Below are 20,022 nucleotides of genomic sequence, written 5' to 3'. Positions count from 1 at the left end.
AAAGAAGCCACAGGTTATTAGTGAATGAGGTTTTTCGGTCCAATTCATTAAATCATTATAGGATGTTGAAATGATGTTTTGTTAACTTATTCATTTTAATCATTCACCTCAAATTATAGCAGTTAAGATTCCCATTGGGGTCCCTAAAGCAGAGGCTTTGGGCTTGGTTCCTGGCAGGCAGTCTTCCCTTCCTCCTTGGCAGTCTCTGGTTCTCTTGGGAATCCTGGGTGGGAGGCGGGAGGGGGCTCTCCTCCCACCTCCACACCTCACCCCGCTTCCTTCTCATGCTTCCTTCTCATGCTTCCTCTGAAGGCGTTGGAACATGGGCCTTTTCTAGGACGCTAGCTCTTCTCTTGACATTGATCTCTGACTGGTCCTGCTCCTCCCCCGTACCCGCGTCTGCAGGGGGCTCTTCGCCTGGTTGAGGTTCCAGGTCCTGTGCCTCCTACAGGAAGAGCCTGTCCTGAGGTGTGAGTGGCATCGTTGTCAGCAGCTCAAAGTACTTCTCATTTTCCTTACCGGCAAATCAAGGACAGCAGCCCGATTCCTCAGTCTTGAATTTGAGAACCCCATCCCCAATTTCAGCCCAAATTATATTTACCTACTCTCTTGTTTTGAAAAATTCTAGAAGTATGAAAAAGCAGAAGCAGTACAATGAACATCCGCTTACTCTCCACTGACGTTCAAGAAGGGTCAGTATTTTTGTCTTATTTGCTTTCTCTCTCCCTTTTTCTTTTTCTTTTTTTTTTAAATTTTGAGTTATAGATGGACACAATACCTTTATTTTATTTATTCATGTTTATGTGGTGCTGAGAATTGAACCTAGTGCCTCACGCATGCAAGGTAAGCGCTCTACCACTGAGCCACACTGCCAGGCCCCTTTCTCCCTTTTTCTTGACCTGTGTTTCGCAGGTGTGAGTTTTACCTCTGACGTTCTGTCTGTGTCCTCTAAGAACAATGGTACTGTTCTTCCACCTCATCTCGCGCAAGGCCCCCTTAGTGCAGCCCTGAAAATCATCGCTGAATCCCCCATTTCATCTAATATTTACTTCTTAGTCAGATTTCCCCAAAAGCACTTTAATGGCTTTTTTTTTAAATCCAAGATTCAATCAGGTTCCACTTATCACTTTTAGTTGTTTTATCCATATAGTTTGTCTTAACGGAGGATGCTCCCAGGGGTGATTTTAAAATATGCCCACAAATGCTCCAAATTCAAAAGATGGACCTGCCCAGTAGATGGACCACTCTATCCCTGTAGAATGTGGCAGAAGTGACAGTTTATGCCTTCGGGGACTGGCTCATTGAAAGCACTGTGGCTTTCTCCTTGCTGGTTGGAGAAAGGACATGATCCGCTCTTGTACATTCTGGAGTGCGGGTGTGCCCATGCCTCTCATGGGGTTACGCCCTGGTAAGTCTGGGAAGTTGGAAATATGAGTCGGAATACCCAGCCTGCAGAACACCCAGGGAGCCACCCAGTGCGCTGCAGTGCCTGCTGGTCCCTCCTCCTCATGGGGCTAACCGGAAGCTGCAGCTCACTGCCGCTGTCCAGCACTGCCAGAGTATTGCACTGCATGTCTCTAGCTCGGGGACAGATCTGAATTCCAAGTCCAGTCCCCACAAATTTCTTCGGCACCACTGCAGAGTCAAAAAGACAGATGTTGAGCATCATCAGTCAGAATGATGACTGACTCAGCACTAGATAACTAATACAGCACCGTTTAGCTTATTCCTCTACCACCTCCCATGTTTCCTGTGGACTGAAAGGTAAGTCTTGAGGCTTGCTTAAATCCATTCTGTTTCACTGTCCTATATATAGGACACCTAGGAAAGTAATTTTATAGGTGTCCTATTTATAAGAGGATGGTACATAATGGAACTTCAGGTTAAGCATTTTTAGCAAGAGTTTTTATAGCTTGTTTTATGGACTTCATGGTACATTATGTTAGATGCCCTACCATCAGTGGTGTTCAGTTTGATCTCGATTCCGTTAGTAAAACTCTGACTCCACACAGTAGAGCGTTGCTCAGACACCATCTCCCATGGACCCCATTCCCACAAGAGGAGTACATTTCTCACACCATGGTACTAGGTCCAACCGTGGGACCTGCTTTGGTCAACCAATGTCAGTACACCTGATGCAAGAGGTAGCTTAAAGTGTCTTGTGTGTTCTCTCTTGTGTCACCAAGAGAAGAGCTTCTTCCCAAGAGCTGCCCTCTTCTCCTGACTCGGAGCCTCAGCTGGAGCCATCCCTCAAAGCAGGGCCATCCGCCAAGACCTAGGTCAGCTGGCCTGTAGGTCCATTAAAATGAATCATTGCTATTTTCAGCCACTCCATTCTGGGTTGTTTCGTAAGCAGCATTTTTTGTGGGTACACTAACTAAACGATAGAGCCAAATAAGATTGCTACTACAGACATAATGAACAATCCTCTTTTCTCAGAGTTAACCTTCCAAACCACGGGCACGGCCACCTGGCAGATTTAGGTGGCAAGATTCTGCCCCCAGATTCCTGCTGGACCAAACCAGGGTGAGTGTCTGCCCCAAACTGGGCCTTTGGTTCGGGGAGAGAGAAAACTAGCTACTCTGCCAGAATATGGCTGGGATAGCAATGCATAGAGGGAGGCACCATGGGGTGGCCATATTGTGCGACAGAAGCAGGTCTAAGGTGAGAAACAAGCAGACACAAAGGCAGGAAGAGTGTCCACCGGTGTACCGGGTCCTGCCTTCATCCCTTTCTGAGGCCCAGAACCTTTCCTGACGTTCGGGTACAGAAAACTAGTATCTTTAATACAAGTGCCCCTTTGTGCTTAAGATGGTGTCACTGGGTTTCCATACTTGCAACTGAAGAGTCTTCACGCACCTACCTGGCCCTACCTTATCAGGTTCTGGCCCTAAACACACCTGTATGAGCTTCTTGTAGGCTTCCTTAGCAAATTGCCACAACCGGGCAGTGGGAGACACCAGAGACGTGTTCTCCCATAGTTCTGGAGGCCAGCAGCCTGGCGAGTGTGCCCCTCGGACAGTCCTGGGGAGGTCCCTCCTCGCTTCTTCCCGCTTCTCCAGGCTGAGCTCTCCTGGGCCATGGCAGCCGTGCTGCAGTGTCTGCCTCCCTCTCATTTCCGCCCTCTCCTCTGGGCCGCCTTCTCCTCTGCTGTCTCTTACAAGGACACTTACCAGATTTAAGGCCCAACCAGATTTCCAGGAAGATTTCATCTCAAGGTCCTTCATTTGATTACATCCACAAAGCGCTTTTTCCAGATAAGATCACATTCTCAGATTCTCAGTGTTCGGACACGGACCTCATCTCACCAGGCCTCTGCCTGTAGAAGGACTCAGATATTGGTGCATGTGTGATATCCAGAATTAAACTGGATAGCAGTTTAGACATCCATAAAAGTTGCGTATGGTTTGAAAAATAAAGCAAGATTCAGACAAGGTTAAAATTCTTCTATGTTGAAGGGAACATATACTTACATGTTTTAGGATTCCTGCTAAAGTGAAAGGTACTTGGATTAAGCAAGGTATATAGCTGGAGCGTAAGATTGTGAGTCAAGTGACAGGCCTTTTTTTTTTTTTTAATATCTTTTAGTTGGAGATGGACACAATAACTTTATTTTATTTACTTATTCTTATGTGGTGGAGGATCAAACCCAGTGCCTCACACGTGCCAGGTAAGTGCTCTACCACGGAGCCACAACCCCAGCCCCAGCCACAGGCCTTCTTGAGATCATGGTGGCATCAGAGTGTGAGAGGTCTCCCTGTGACTGCCAGGCAGTGAGAAGATCTGTTGTAGATTTCTGCAGCACCAGGACTCACATTTGCCCAAAGTCCCTGACCCTAGTAGCCTCAGTTACCTGGGATGGTAAATATCCTCTTCTCTGGGCAGATATCTTTCAATCAGGGAGGAATTATAATAAAATACTAAAAACTTTTTAAGAAAATTAAACCACAGTATTAATATGAAATTTGGTAGGATATATGCATGTTTAGTATTTTATATTATTGAAATAATTAAGAGAATTTGACCTGTTTGAAGATCAGGCATGTAACACCAATTGCAAAGGTGTAACTAAATAGTTTTTACACTTGGGATTTAAGGATGCAGTCTCACCAAGTTTATTTACCAGATAGAAACATTTAAAAGAGAACTTGGGTTTTGCCTCCTTTGACAATTCAACTTATTGGATTGCCTATAATTGTTTGGCATCCAGAAATGGTTTTTGTTTTTATTAATTCAGAAATTAAAGGAATAAATTATAATAAAATAAAAGGAAATACATTATATTAAATTTATAACATAGCTTAAAAGATTTGAAGCTGATTAACTGAGTTAGTGAATGAAACCAAGTATTATCCAAAACCCACTTAAATCTGATTCCTGTTTCTAGATGTATAAAGGAAATGAAATTTGTAAACCAAACTTTAATAAGCAGTGAAGAAACAAGCATTTAGAATTTATAAATTTCACACATTGAAAATTTAACATGTAAAGCCAAAATAAATATCTGTGTCATTCTTTCTGAAGAATGCCCAAAGTCCTATAGCAACAGATAACAGGTTGTCTCTGTCCCGCCTGCCAACATACAAAAACTTTTCTAAGGCTTGATTAAACTACATCAAGTAAAAGTCTTAAAAATTTCTACCTTTCCATCTTCAGATCATCTATAAAGCTGCCTTGTTCCAAAACACTAATTTACTTTGTTGGTACCTGTTGCATGGACAGCCCCTCTGTCCTGAGCTGCCAGTTTGTGACATGGTGCTGAGCCTCAGGAGGTAAGTGGCAGAACTGGGGCTTTTGGAGCTGGCCTGCCTCAAGGGAGCGAGGATTCCACCACTGTTCAGCTCAGAGCTCACTGGCTGCCCTCACGTGGGTGGAAATAGTCCCTCCCACAGCTGGCTGTTCAGAGATGAGTCATGTGATAGGAAGTGCTTAGAACCGGGCCTCGTACTCAATAAGTGAACAGTGTGTGACCAGCAGTGTGTTGTGTTTGTGAACTCCAGGGCTTCTGCACACCTCATAAACCGCAAGCTCTCTGTGCAAAGAGCTCAATCCTCCTGAGCTGAACAGAGAGGTAGGTGCATCATTCTCTGCAGCAAGCTGGATGAGTTCAAAGAAATGGATCCTGGCCCCCAAGCTTGTTCACACAGTACCCGGTGGACTAACTGGAGTGATAGTCCCCTTCCTCAACAACTGATTTCCCTCTGTCTGTGCAGCACGTGACAAAGAGCAGCGATGTGGGGGAAGCTCCTGCTCCATTCCCAATGAGGTTGTTCCTGAAGCTTGATGAACAGTAAAATGGTTAATTTTATATGTCAGCTTAGGCTACAGTGCCTAGTAGTTTGGTCAAGCATTAGTCTAGATGTTGCTTTGAAGATAGTTTGTAGATGTGATAACATTTAAATCAGTTGACTTTATTGATTGATTGATTGTTGAGCCAGCGTTCTGCTATGTTGCCCATGCTGGCCTAGAACTCCTGGGTTCAAGCAATCCTCCTGCCTCAGCCTCATGAGTAGCTGGGACTGCTGATGTACACCACCGCACCAGCTTTAATTAAGTTGACTTTAAATAAAGACCTTGACAGGGGCTGGGGGTGAGTAAGGGAAGAATGGAGAAACTTTGGATTGGGGCAGGGGCAGGGGGTATGAAAGATGGTGGAATGAGACAATCATTACCCTATGTACATGTATAAGTACAAAAGTGGCGTGACTCTATATCGCGTACAACCAGAGAAATGAAAAGTTGTCCTCCATTTGTGTACAACAATCACAATGCATTCTGCTGTCATGTATAACTGAATAGGACAAACGATTTTAAAATATAGCATAAAATAAATAAATAAAGGACCTTGCCCTTGATAATGTGGGTGGACCTTGTCCTATCAGTTGAAGGCCTTCAGAGCAAAAACTAAGGTTTCCCAGAGAATAAGTAATTCTGCCTCAAGACAGTAACATAGAAATCCTGTCTGCATCTTCAGACTGCTAGTCCACATTACAGATTTTCAACTTCCTAAGCCCTACAACAGCATGAGCCAATTTCTTAAAATGAATCCCAATTTATCTATATAGATAAATTGGTCTGCTAGGGGTGCCATAACCAAGTACTGCAGACAGAACAACTTCAGCAATGGAAGTTCAAGACCAAGGTACAGTCAGGACTGGTGTCTGGTGAGGCCTCTCTTCTTGGCTTGTAGACAGCTCCCTCTCTGTCCTCACATGACCTTTCTTCTGTGAACCTGTGGAGAAAGAGAGAGACCCTGGGATCTTATCCTTTTCTCATAAAGACAACAGTCCTATTGTATTAGGATCCCACCCTTATGACCTCATTAACCTTCACTACCTCCTAAATGCCCTGCTTACACCTAGATACAATGAAAAGGAAGTACTTATTTAATCACCCAAATTTCCTAAAGTAAATCCTCGAAATAAAAAAGGAAAGCATGATAAGCCACTGTTTAATATTTCTGATGACAAAGTAGTTTCAAAACAAACACTACAGTTTTACAGTTTAAATGAAGAGAGGTTTATGGTTGCTCTATTTACAATTGCTCCCAACTGGAACCAGCCTAAAGCTCTCATAAACGGATCACCGAATTGTGATACAGCTGCACAGTCAACTACTACCTGAATATGAAAATGAACTGATTATTCACACACCCCAAAGCATGAATGAGCAAGGGAAAGAAGTCAGTCTCAAAAGGTTCCATCTGACCTGATTCCACTGATGTGACATCAGAAAAGTGAGACTGTAGGAAGAGGGGCTGGGGGTCCCTCAGAAGCAGAGCACCTGTCAGGCATGTGCAAGGCCCTGAGTTTGACCCCCATCCCTGCAAAAACCAAAACAGCACAGCTGTGGGAAGGGATCAGACCTGTGCTTGTGAGGGACTGGGGACAGGGGAGGATGGAACAACAAAGGGGCACACGGGGAGTTTTTTGGGTTGATGGAATTGTTCGGTGATTGTGGTGGTGGATACACATATCTAGATATTAAAACTCACAAAAGAATACACCAAAATCAAAAGCCAAATTTACAGTATACAAAGGAAAATAGTTTCAAATATAGAAAGAGATAATATCAAAAAGCATAACCAAGGGCTGGGGAGATAGCTCAGCTGGTAGAGTGCTTGCCCCTCAAGCACAAGGCCTTGAGTTTGATCCCCAGTACCGCAAAAAAAAAAAAAAAAAAAAAGCATAACCAATAATTCCTTAACTCTTGGGTTTTTGGTTTTTGGTTTTTGGTTTTTTTCTTTAGTTATCTGCTACTTAGAGTTCTGGAAAACAGGAATAAGTTCTGCTGCCAAGTTTCTTAATTTCAAGAGAACACCATGAGCGTGCAGTCTCGTCCTGTCTCCTCCAGCAGGGATCTGGTCAGTACTCAGCCAGTTCAAAGGTACGCTTTGGAGGTCCCTGATAGGTTCAGAGAACCCTCTACCATTTTGGGACCCAGGCCTGACAGTTCTACCCTCATCTTATCCACCACAACCGGTGGGGCCTATGGCAGGGCCCACTTCCTCAGGGGTACCCCTATGTAGGATGCCCACAGTATGCAGGCAGGGTGGGCCGCGGGAGCCTCTGAAGACCACAGGGTATATGGTGGAAGAGCAGAGAGGAGACAGCCCAGGCCTCCACCTTCCTCAAGCCTGCTGGGCTGCTGTCTATTGTGCTGCCTCTGGGACACGCTCACCCCGTTAGCCCAGTCCTCCTGCCCAACAGCTCTGCCGCCACCTCCCAGGGGTGTCCCCGCCCCATCTCTTCTGATTGCTGTGATAAGTGACCAGCCCTGTAGATGCCTCTGCCTTCAACACTATGGGGTTCTAGATTAGTAAGCGTTACTGCTAATCAGTTCTGTGACTTGATCTTTTTAATGATCAAAATCCATTTCTTATTGATCTTTAACAATTGTGCTAAATGACTCTCCTTTTATTTTTTTGGCCAAAAGCTTAGTTATAAAATACATTTTTATGATTTTTAAATTATACATGCAAGGTAGTGAAGAGATATATTTAACACCACTGGATGATTTCTCTGCTAACACCCTGGATGTTTCCATAAATTTGTCCAAACTGCAAAAAAATAAAATAAAAAAAAAAAAAAGAGAGAGAGAGGGGAAAAAAAAAACATGAAAGGAGTATTGTTGTTGCTGAATGCAGTAATGCATTCCCATAATCCCAGTGGCTTTGGAGGCTGAGGCAGGAGAATGGCAAGTTCAAAGCCAGCCTCAGCAACTTAGTGAGGCCCCAAACAATTCAGAGACCATCTTTAAATAAAATTTTAAAAATGGTTAGAGATGTGTTTCAGTGGCTAAGCACACTTGAGTTCAATCCCTGGTACCAAAAATAAATAAATAAAGGAGTATCATGCAATCATGTCTTTTCTTTTTCCAAAGTGCAGAGTAGGTGAAGCAGTGATAAGGGCAAAATGAGGAGCTATCATGGATCCCGTTTCTCAATTTCTTTTTGTTTTGGTAATAAAATTTAATAGGTTACACATTATTATATTTTGGTGTTCCAGTCTAAAGTCAGAGGTTTTCTTGAACACCTTTCTCTTCTCAGTTCAAAGGTGGAAACTTTGCCCTACTGCTCTGGATAGGTGGGAAATGTCCTATTTCTTCTCAGAAATAAGGTCTATTTTTATGGGAAAAGGACTCTGTCCTGTCACTGCTTGAGACACTAACTGTATTAGGTCTCTATTTGTTACAGAGTGCAACTTAAGAACAGACTGATCACCACTGAGAAGTCCAATTTGAGAGTCTTTATTAAGCAGGCCAGCTGACTGTCTCACACAATGCCCCAAAAAATGACTATTGGGAGGACAGCCCCAACCATAGGGTTGCAGGGGTTCTTATACCAAAAATCACATCAATCATAAGTGTCTGTTGCTATGATTCGAAATTACAAACTAACATCATGAGATTATCAACAGAGGGGGAAGTGGGTCAAAATGACCCTTACCTAGGTACAAACTAAGGAATGGTTACTAATATCTACACAATCACCGTTCACATGGTACATTGTTTAGGAGCAACAGGAATCAAAAGAGAGCAATTTTCCATTACATAAGAATTGTCATTTTGTATTGCTCACCATGTCATGCTAAGCAACCAATGATGGGCACAGAGGCGGGGTGCTCCCATGGGAGAAGCTCATTTCCTACATAACGTGGAGTCTCAGAGCAAAATGGAGTCTGTCCAGTCATTTCCAGTCATGTCCAGTCATTTGGCCTGTAACGTTCCCACAGAGCCAGATCTGTCAGCCCATCACATACTGCTGTAGCACAAATGTCCCTACAACTTAGTGACCTAAAGGAGTAGCGCACGGTTTCTCGGGTTTCTGCTGCACTCCCCTGGGCTTGGGCTGCACGGAATGCTGAGGCTGGAGGTCTGCATGGCCTCACTCCCATGTCTGGGGGCTTAGTTTGGCTGCCGGCCAAGTTTTTCTCTCTATGAAGTCCCAGGCTGTTACTGGAGATTGAAAGTGGAATTTACAGTGTCTCTTTAGACATGGTCTGAGAGTCTGTATAATGTTACTTCTGCTGCATTTTATTTAAAGAAAGTTACAGGCCAGCCCATGATCCAGAAGTGGAGCAATAGGTTCCATTTCTTGATGTAGCAAGGGAGTGAAGACACAGGGACACTACTCAAGGTGACCATGGCTGTAATCACCTACCACACACTTGTAATAACATTTTAAGTTTACATAAGCATTAATTAAGTTGGCTCTGAACTGTAAACTGGATGAAATTAGGCTAAAGATATATTTTGGATTAGAAGTTCATGTTCAGTCCAGCTTCAATAGTTAGTCCTTATTTTTAAACTATTGGAAATCAGCTATAGATGAACAGGAGAAATACTGATTCCCTGGTCTTTTATGGGGTTTTAACCATCAACAAAGAGAAAGATACTGCAGAATCCATTCACTATTTTTAAATGTACTATTATCATCTAATTGTATGTCAACTCTCTTTGGTTTCCTAATGTTTCAACATTTCACAACATTGTAGAATTATGAAAGGATCCAATTCCCAAGAGGACGTAGGCAAACTCTAACATAATTGTACTCGAGAGCTTCACTAGCGCTAGGTCCCTGGGACAGAAGACATAGAGAAAGACCAGAATAATCTTTGCACATGTAGCACAGACTTGACCCCTGTCGCCATAGACTGCCAAACCCACTGCACTCTGGCAACAAGGAGCAATGTTTGGCCGTGGACCAGGCCACACTGACATCTGATCACCTCTGCAGTCTGGGCTAATTCTAAGAAATCCCTGGGAAGAAAGTGGCATGCAGAACTATCAAGGCTGGGAAGCTGACGGCATTCCTGCCCCAATTATTCACTTTGCCAAACTCCTCATGCTCTTTCCCACTTCACAGCCTTTGCACTGGCCCTTCTCCTTGACTATGAACTTGACTCCCAAGGGCATTTGGGTAAGAACCTAAATATAACCCTTGCAGGAACATAAGCAAGAGCTTTGGGGTCCTGAAAGTACTCTGTCTTGCCACTAGTAGCTCAAAGTTCAGAATTTCAGCTTCCATCCACATCCTTGGGAATATTTCTTCCTGTGCATCTTCAAATCAGAAGCCCTTCCTACAATCCCCAACCTGTGCCTGAGCCCAGGGCCTTAATGCTGGAGGAGACAAGATGCCATGCTGGGGACAGTAGGTCCTGCATGGACACAGGGCAGTGAGAGCGTTCCAGGCACTTATGGACAAACAGGGAGAAGAAACAGAAAATTTGAAATGAGGAAAGGAGGAAGAAAGGATGGCTTCAAGAGACAAATGTTTCCTTTTCTGCAGCCTGCCTATGCTGAGGGGGGGCCTTCCATTGCCACTGAGGAGCCTGGAGAGGTTTGCAAATGTGTTGCTGGACATGGGGTCAGAACAGGGTGTATACCAGGGAAGGCAGCCCTCCTGGGTATCCCTCAAAGCCAGCACCCAGGCCTTTTACCCAAAGCAAAAGAATCTGCAAACCTCCCTCCAGGCTGCGTTTTCTTCTGAAGGTAAGTTCTTGGAAGGCAAGTAGGTGAACAACCATGCAGTCGCTGCAGCTAGGGCTGCATGTTCTCTGGCTTCTGCCAACACAGACAAGGCTATTCCTTCTCCCCAGAAAACACAACTGAAACCTTTCTGGATCAAGGTGGGGCTCTCTTCTCCTTTGCTACCCGCCACTGTTAATGCAGTCTTCCTTCTCCCCTTCCTCATCCAAGCTCCCAGGCCGACTCCCAGAATTCCTGGTCTTTCTCTCTTGACAGCAGCCTTTGGCTAGGCCCTTATCCTCAGGCCTCCTTCCCTCCCCGCCTCCAAGACCTTGACTCCAGGATACGATCTGACCATCCTGCCCTTCCCCAAGTCCTCAGTGGTGACTGTGACCCATGGATACAAGTCCAAATGCCCTAGTGTGGAATTGACATCGTGCCTAGTGTGGAATTGACATCGTGCCTCCGTTTACCTTCGTGAGCCTCTTTCCTCTCCTCTCCTCCTCCCCTCACCACTGCCAAGTTCATCAAGCACTCCCACAGGGCTGGGCTTTCACCCAAGCTGTTCTCTCCTCCAGAAGACTCTTCCCTGACTCACTGCCAGAACGCAGTCTCTTGGAGGTGGAAGCAAATATTATTTCAGCTGTAAAGCTTCTCCCCACACCCTCAGCAGAGCCCTCACTCCAACCAGCCTCTGCTGGGTCTCCTGTGGATTTGTGCACTGTTAAAACATCTCTAACCAGTCACAGATGGAAGGTGGAAAGTCTGCCTCCCTCCCCACCAGGAGGAAAAGGACTCCCCAGATCCAGCCTTCCCAAGCTCTGCCATTGCTTCCATGTGGTAAGCAGGTAGGTCTCTGTGTACTAAGCAGTCTGTATAGAAGACTCTCTTTAAATATCTGGGAGGTAATTTGTTAGAACTATTGCAAATCTATGCAGTGTCCTTTGAATTGACCTGACCTTCCTCTTCCCCAAATATCTAAAATTAGGTCTTTATCAGTTCCTCAAAATGTTAGTTACCATAACCCCCACGATGCCACTCTAACATATATAGCCAAGAGAACTGAAAACACGTAGTCACACAACAATTTATACATAAATGTTCACAGCAGCATTATTCACAACAGCCAAGAAGTAGAAACCACAACCCAGATGTTCATTGACCGAGGAAAAGATAAATAAAATGTGGTGTATCCATATAATAAAATTTGGCAATAAAAAGGAATGAATTATTGATTCATGCTCCAAAACAGATGGACTTTGAAAACATGCAAAGAGAAAGAGGCCGAATTAAATGACGAATTAGCTGATTTCATTTATATGCAATATGCAGAAATAGTCAAATCTATATAGAAGATTAGCAGGTGTCACTGGCTGAGGGTAGAGGAAGAATGAAGAACAACTACTAGAACGTCTGTCTTTCTTTGGAGAGAGGAAATTGTTCTAACGTGGATTGAGGTCATGGTGCACGTGCTAAGCTGCACACTGGGGTGAACGGAGGAGTGTAGGTTAGGTATAATCAGGTCGCTGAGCACTGTCGGTGTTCTGGATTTAAAGTCTACACATTCCTTCCATTCTGATCACAAGAATATCACCTGGGAACAGCTCCAGGCTCTTTTCTCCACTGCCCTCTCTTCACCCACATTTCCTCTTTTCTTCTCTCCTGCTCTGTGAAGAGGAGCGGCATGGGTGTTAAGAGAGGCCACAGCTTCCTGAAGCGCCTCTAGGCACATCCAGGAGGAAGGCGGACGCTGAGGTTGCCTTGCAGGCCCCCAGGGCCCGTTCAGGTTCTTTAGGAACATAGCTCCCTCCCGAAGACCGAAAGGCACGGAGGCCTGCACCCCTCCCACTTAGCCAGGGGCTGCACGCAGTTCTAGAAAAGGTTGCCCTCCTACGCTAAAGGGGCTGTTTTCGGCTTCTGTCAAGTTTTGGCGCCCGGAAGCCCTGGAAGACCCTCAGCGGTCGTACTCCCTTCGCCTGGATTCTGTCCTTCCAAGGGCTGTTGCTGATGTCCCGCTGCGGGAGGAGAAATGACAACGGCGGGCACCGCCCAGGGCCCAAAGGATGCAATGCGTCCTTGGTGGGCGAGAAGCCTACCAAGGGAGATGGAAGGGGAGGAGGGACAGGGAAAAGAGGCGCGGGAACTTAGGGAGGTGACTGACAGAGAGTCATCTGGGAATCAAAGGGATGGCATGAGGCTGGAGGTTTGGGAAAACGGTAATATTTTTATTGGGAAGAAAAGACAAGACTGTCAGGAAGACAGAAGGACAGGAAGGATCAGGAAGCGCGGGATACCGGGAGAAGGCTGCAATGCAGCAGCCGAGAGCTGAGTGGGAGACGGACGCGCTGTGCCATGCACCGAGCCGGACACCGGACACCGTGCAGGCGGAGCGCTGCGCTGGGTGCAGGCGGAGGGCCGCGGTGGTGAGCTCGCAGCGTCCCCAGAGTACGCTGCGCGTGCGTCGCGAGCAGGCCGGGGAGCTGGGTTTTGCCACCTCCGAGCGTGTGAGCTGCGGGGATGGCGAGGTGAAGAACTCTCTGCCCGGGTGTGGAGGTCGCAGATCGCTCCCTCTGCTGCCCCGCCGCCAGAGGGGCCCGATGCCTCCGGAGCTGGGGGCAGAGGGCCAGCCAGAGCGCGTTGTTCTTTGGATTCTTCTTTCTTGTCACTGTTTTTGTTGTCGGTAAACTACCACAGTAATCCGTTATTTAATTCTAAAAACATAAAATATGTCGCGATAGGCAAAATAATGACCTTACTCTGGTGTCCACGTAAGGAATCCAGGAACCCTGTCGTGTGTCACGTGGCACGCGCTCGCGTGCACACCAAGAGGTGGGAAAATTTACGCATAGAGTGAAGCGTTTTGGCAGGAGATCCTCCTGTGTTACTCCGGGGACACACGTCATCTCCGCCCCAGGGGGTTCTTATAAGAGGGAGGCAGGAGAAGTAGAGGAGGCGTGAGGCCAGAAATAGGGGGGAAGCGCTAGCTCTGAAGGGGGAAGAAGGTGAACGTGAGTCAGAGGACAGGCAGCTTCCCAACATGGAAAGGGAGAACGTCTCCCGCCGAGCAGTCAGAAGAAACGCGTCCTGTGAACGCCTGGATTTCAGCCCAGTGAAACCCACCTCAGACTCCCACCTTCCCTAACTAGAAGAGGATAGTTTGGGTTATTTTAAACCACTAAATTTGGTAGCAATTTGCTGTAGCATGAATACGTGCACACACGCATTAAAAATAACGCAAGTCACTTGTAGTTCACCTCCCAGAATGAGCTTATCATGTTTAAATAGTTGTCAATGGATCTTTTATTTTATCTACTTATACGTGGTACTGAGTACTGAACCCAGGGCCTCACACGTGCCAGGCAAGCGCTCTACCACTAAGCCACAACTCCAGCCCCCCTTCAGGGTTGTTAATATATCCATTTTAGCAAGCTGTTGCCCAGAACTGATGTGTGAAGTTACCTAAAAAGGGCAAAGAGCTTTAGAGCTAATGCTGGCCAAGCTCCTCTGGGTTTCCAAATACCATTCTCCATCTAAGAGAATCAGAGCTCCGTGGAGAAATGGCGAATTGCAGGGTTCAGGTAAGAAAGGAACAAGATGAGCTAGAACATATTCTGCCAGGCAGTGAGGAAGGCTCAAGGAATGATAGGAACTTGTCAAAAGGACGGAAGAAAGCTAACTAGAAGGAGCTCCCACGGGCCAGATCTGGAGTCATTCGAGCAACGAAAGTGGTAGTATCGAATCTAACTCTTTCTACTTTGCTATAATCACAGTCTAAAGAAAGAATCCAGAACTATATGCAGATATTATATAGAGGAAAGAAATAAATGTGAAAAGGTGTAAAATCAACTAATGTAGAAGAGATCGTGGAATGTGAAAATGTCACTTGGAACCACCATGGTAACAGTCGTGTCAGGGAGAATAATCAGTGGATGCCAAGCAGCGGGGAGGTTTGATGAGAGACAGGATGTGCATGGTCTCAAGCTATCTCCCACAGGGAAGGTGCTAACTAGGAAGGGAAAACTAACACCACAGCAGAAAAGGCTGGCAAACCTTAACCAATAGATTAACCAGGAACAGGACAATGGACAGCCTGTGCCCCTGAGGAGATGTAGCAGAAGTCACTTCCATGCTGCCCTGACCCAAAACACATGACCTCGCCCTGGGTTCAGAGGCACCTGCCTATAATCCTGGTGGCTCAGGAGGCGGAGTCAGAGAATTGCAAGTTCAAAGCCAACCTCAGCAACTTAGTGAGGGAGGCCCTAAGCAACTTAGAGATCCCATCCTGAAAAATAAAAAGTGGGTGTGTGGCTCAGTGGTTGAGGGTCCTTGGGCTCAATCCCCATACCAAAAAGTAATAAAATAAAATAGAAAAGATATTTCACACACACACACACACACACACACACACACACACACACACACACACACACACAAATGTGACCTTGATTATTAAAAAGAAACAAATACCAAACAATAAAATTGAGGACTGCTCTACAAAACAATTGGCCTACACCTTATAAAAATGTTAATGTTGGGGGTTGGCTAGGGAAGAATAGAGTTACTTTAGATTAGGTAGAGGGGAATGAAGGGAGGGAAGGGGGATGGGGTAGGAAGGATAATAGAGTGAAACAGACATTCTTACCTCATGTACATGTGTGACTGCATGACCCATGTGATCCTGCAACATGTACAATCAGAAAAAATGAGAGATTATACTCCACTTACATATGATCTAACAAAATGTATAATGCATTCTATTTTCATGTACAATTAGAACAAATAAAAAGATTTTTTAAAAATGTCATTTGTTATGTAATTATATAAAAAATGTCAATTGTTAATGTAATTAACAATAAGAACTAAGACACTCTTCCTTCTTAAAGGGGAATAAAGAGACTTGACCACTAAATGCAACCTGGATTCTGGATGCTGGGACAGGACAAAAATAACAACAATGTGTTTTTCTTCCATTATAAATGATGTTACTTGCACTAAGACATGAATGAATATTGAGGACTATTATGGTTTAGACATAAACCATTGAGGTGTCTGCCAAAAGCTCATGTGTTAGACAATGCAGGAACATTTGGAGGTGAAATTATTGATTCTGAGAGCCTTAATGTACATAGTGCATTAATCCACTTGACTGGATTAACCGGGTGGTAACCGTAGGCATGTAGGGTGTGGCTGGAGGAGGCGGATCACAGAGGGTGTCTATGCAGGTATGTATTTTATCTCTGTAAGCAGAGCTCTCTCTGCTTCTTGGTGCCATGTCCTGAGCTGCTTTCTCTGCCATCCCCTTTAACCATGAGACTCTGCCTCATCTTGGGCCCAGAGCAATGTTTTGGCCATCTATGGACTGAGCCCTCTGAAACAGTGAGTCACAAATAAATTTTTCCTCCTTTTTAATTTTTCCTTCTTTTGATCACAGTGGCAAAAGAAGCTGACTAAAACAAGGACATTATGCAAAGTGAAATAATTCAGTCACAAAAGAACAAGTATTGGGTGATTCTACTTATGTGAGGTATCAAGAATAGTCACTTTCAGAGGGACAGAATCTAGAAAGGTGGGTGTTATGAGCATCAGTTGATTGCTTAATGGGTACAGAGTTTCAGTTTGGGATGAGAAGAAAGTGCAGGAGATGAAAAAGTTGCATAGCATTGCAGATGTAATTAATGCCATAAATTGTATATTTAAAAGTGGCTAAAATTATAAATCTTGGGCTGGGGTTGTAGCTCAGTGGTGGCGTGCTTACCTAGCACTGTGAGGCACTGGGTTTGATCCTCAGCAGCACATGAGAATAAATAAATTAAATAAAGGTATTGTGTTCATCTACAGCTAATATGTATATGTATATATATTTACAAATAAATCTTATTATATTGCATATATTTTACCACAATAAAAGTATTTTTTTTTTTAGTTGCAACTTCGAAAAGTAGACCTTAGGGCTGGGGTTGTGGCTCAGTGGTAGAGCTCTCGCCTAGCATGCGTGAGGCCCTGGATTCGATCCTCAGCGCCACATAAAAATAAAATAAAGATATTGTGTCCACCTACAATTAAAACAAAATATTTTTAAAAAGTAGACATTAGTTGATGGTTGATAAAATTGGCATAAGTTTTGTGAATTGTATAACAACAGGGTGCCAAGGCTAATTCTTCCATTTTGATGAATATGCTGTGTATTACATAAGAGAATTCCTTAAAAAAAAAAAAAAAGAAATATACACTAAAGTATTTAGGGGCAAGGATGCATCATATCTATAATCTATTCTCAGATGGTTTAGAAAAATTAATGTATACAAATTGTATATGTACAGAGAATGTGGCAAATTAGTAACATTTAGGAACTGTGGGTGAAATGTATATGGGGATTTTTACTATAGGTTGCAACTTTCCTGTAAATTATTTCAAAGTAAACCATTAAAAACAAAAAACAAAAAACAAAACAACAACAACAACAAAAAAACTAGAGGAGGGTCAAGGAACTGGAATGAGGCCATTTCTGGAGGACACTCCATTCTAATGCCTGGAGGCTCCAGTGCGACGACCTGCCTGGCTGTCACGACCCTGCTCTGATACCTCCTAATGCAAGCAGGACTCAGGGCCCAGGGTCTCAGCTGCACTGGCTAGTGGGGCAGAAAGAGGCTGGGAGCCCTTGGGATGGAGGTCAGGGTGGCCCATTCAGCAGAAATGGGCCAGCGTTGGAGGAGACATGATGGACCTCTGGGTTAGCTCGGGTGGGCCTGCACTGAGGCGTTTCCCTGGAAAGTGATGCAGAGCCAAGTGGATGTGGAAGTTTGGCCCTGCCAGTGGTGTCACTGGGTCTGGGGGAGCTGGGTTCAGCAGCCTCCCTCCTCCTGCTGCAGACGCAGCTCAGGAGCATCTCACTGACTCCTATCTACACGAAGTTCCAAACAGGCAGGAGAAAAGAATGGTGATGAAAGATACCCATGGCCAGGCAGAGAGGGCATGAGCTGGGCAGGACAGGAGGGAACTGTTCCGGTCCTGGAAATGTTCTATATCTGGATCTGGGTATTAGTTACAATGTATCAAGAGGTGCACATAGGCTTTGTGTGTGTGTGTGTGTGTGTGTGTGTGTGTGTGTTAATTTTCCATTTGAAAAGGTTGAGGTGGCCCCACCCCCACCTTGGCACAGGGCACTGAGATGGCGTCCACATAAATGAGGCATTCATGCAGATTCAAAGGAGATTCGATTTACGTTGTTTGTTATTTCGTTGCTTAGCAACACAGACTAAGCTGCACAACCCAGTGAAGCCAACCATTAACAATGGGGGAGGGGAGTGCTAAGCCAAGGCTTTAAGAGTGATGGACATGAACGATTCCCACTCCCAGCCTGCTTCAGCTCTCAGAGGTGGAGGTGGGGGATGGGGGCATTGAACATCACAGGCCAAGCCGGAGGCCTGACCCCTCCTCGAGGGGGCTGGCTGCTGGGAGCTGCTCTGCAATGAGCCTGCCTGCTGCATCTATCACTATGGCAACTGCTTCCCTAGCACTGGGGCTAAAATGAGGCTGGTGGGTGTTGGGCAGTGATTGGCGTCTCCCTGCCATGATGAGGAACTTGATGAGTCATTGCAGGGAAAGGCCGATTCTTGGGCACTGTCATTCCTGTGACATGGGACATGGGACATGAGACAGATGAGAGAAATTAGAGAGGGTCATCTGAAGGCAGGGGTGAGCAGGACCACAATCATAAGACCTAAGGACCAGTTGCTAAAATGAAGTGGAAAGAAACAAAGACCACCCAAGTGAGAACAAGCAAAGGGCACTCAGAGCCTGCTCTACGGAAGAAGTCAGCCACCACCTTTTGTGTTTGGCAAAGACTCAAGGCTAGCAGAGGAGGGGGAAAGCTTCGTGGTTCAAAAAAAAAAAAAAAAAAAAAGGTCAACCTCCTGTGGTGCTTTTTGTGTAGAAATGCTGCAGATGTGCAGATGGGGCAGCCCACGTGACTGGTTAGGGGAGCATATTTGCCTTTCTCTGGTCCTAAAAATTGTAAGCAGCAGCAAAAAATTTGGGAAGCTGGTGGTTATGGATGAAGTCCTGAGTGTGTTGGTTGATTCTGCAGAGGATGCAGCTTGGCATCCTGCAAGGGTTGCAGCAGATTGTGGGATAGAGTTCCTTTACAGACACAGTCTGGTCATTGTCTGTTCGTATATTCAGTTTCTCCGAAAAAGCCCAGAAGTTGGGCAGGTCAAGAGAAGGGGTCCTGTGGTCTTATTAAGAAGGAAGGGGAACATATAGCAGTGTAGGGCACAGTTTGAGGGCTGTCTTAGGAGAAGTGTGACATGGAGCCCAACAGGGAAGAAAGTAAAGGAGAAAGTGAGATTGAACATCTGGGTGAGCTCAGAAATGCGGGAGGTGAGGGACACCTCTGTCAGTGACCACTAGGTTGCCAAGCCTCTGGTGAGATCACGAGCGCTTGGCACAGGCCCCGTGCTCACCCAGTGGGGGCTTCTGGGCAGTACAGCTTGGGTTCTCCCTTCCCTGAGTGTTCTCTTCTGTCCCTGCCGCTGCTGTTAAGTAGTATTGAAGAAATAATAACTGGGTAGCAAGGAGACATAGAGGAAGGACAAAGAAATATAATTTAAATATTAAGTTACGCATACTTTTTTCAGGTCTGTCACTCCCCACCCCAGGCCTGTCGCCCCCCAGGCCAGTCTCTCTCCCAGTCCGGTCACTCTCAAATTCCTAGAAAATCTATAAATCTACTTTATGTTAATCAACTCACCAATAAATAAAGTAAAAAAGTTAATGACATTTTAAGAAACTTACAAGTTAGGGGACTTTCCAGCATTATCTGTTGATTAGATAACAGAAACCAAGTTAGAATGACTTGGGAATGACCAGACCACCAAAAATGGTCTTGAGATCACCAGATTGATGTCATTCCTACACACCTTCCCATACCCACTCCTCACCAGGAGTACGTCTCTCAGTCCTGAGATGTCCCACCTTCTCTCTTGAATGTGTATTTCTTGTTTTCCTAAATAAATCTCTGTGCCTCTTCTGATGCATGCTGAAATTCTTCTCTGT

At 45.2% G+C, this 20,022-nt stretch overlaps 1 long non-coding RNA gene across 1 annotated transcript; it reads right to left on the bottom strand.

The window, feature by feature from the left end:
• Positions 1–5,478: 5,478 nt before the first annotated feature.
• LOC306664517 lies at positions 5,479–19,939 on the bottom strand. The gene is made up of 3 exons (XR_013764732.1): positions 19,887–19,939; positions 15,611–15,646; positions 5,479–6,232 (listed from the first exon to the last, which is right to left on the bottom strand). It is a non-coding gene; the product is annotated as an uncharacterized lncRNA (long non-coding RNA).
• Between the last annotated feature and the right edge of the window lie 83 nt (positions 19,940–20,022).

Source organism: Sciurus vulgaris (genome assembly GCF_902686455.1).
Source record: "Sciurus vulgaris genome assembly, chromosome: 6".
In the NCBI taxonomy this organism is placed as follows: domain Eukaryota; kingdom Metazoa; phylum Chordata; class Mammalia; order Rodentia; family Sciuridae; genus Sciurus; species Sciurus vulgaris.
Note: the sequence above shows the minus strand (reverse complement) of the source record. Positions and strands in the feature narration are given on the sequence as shown.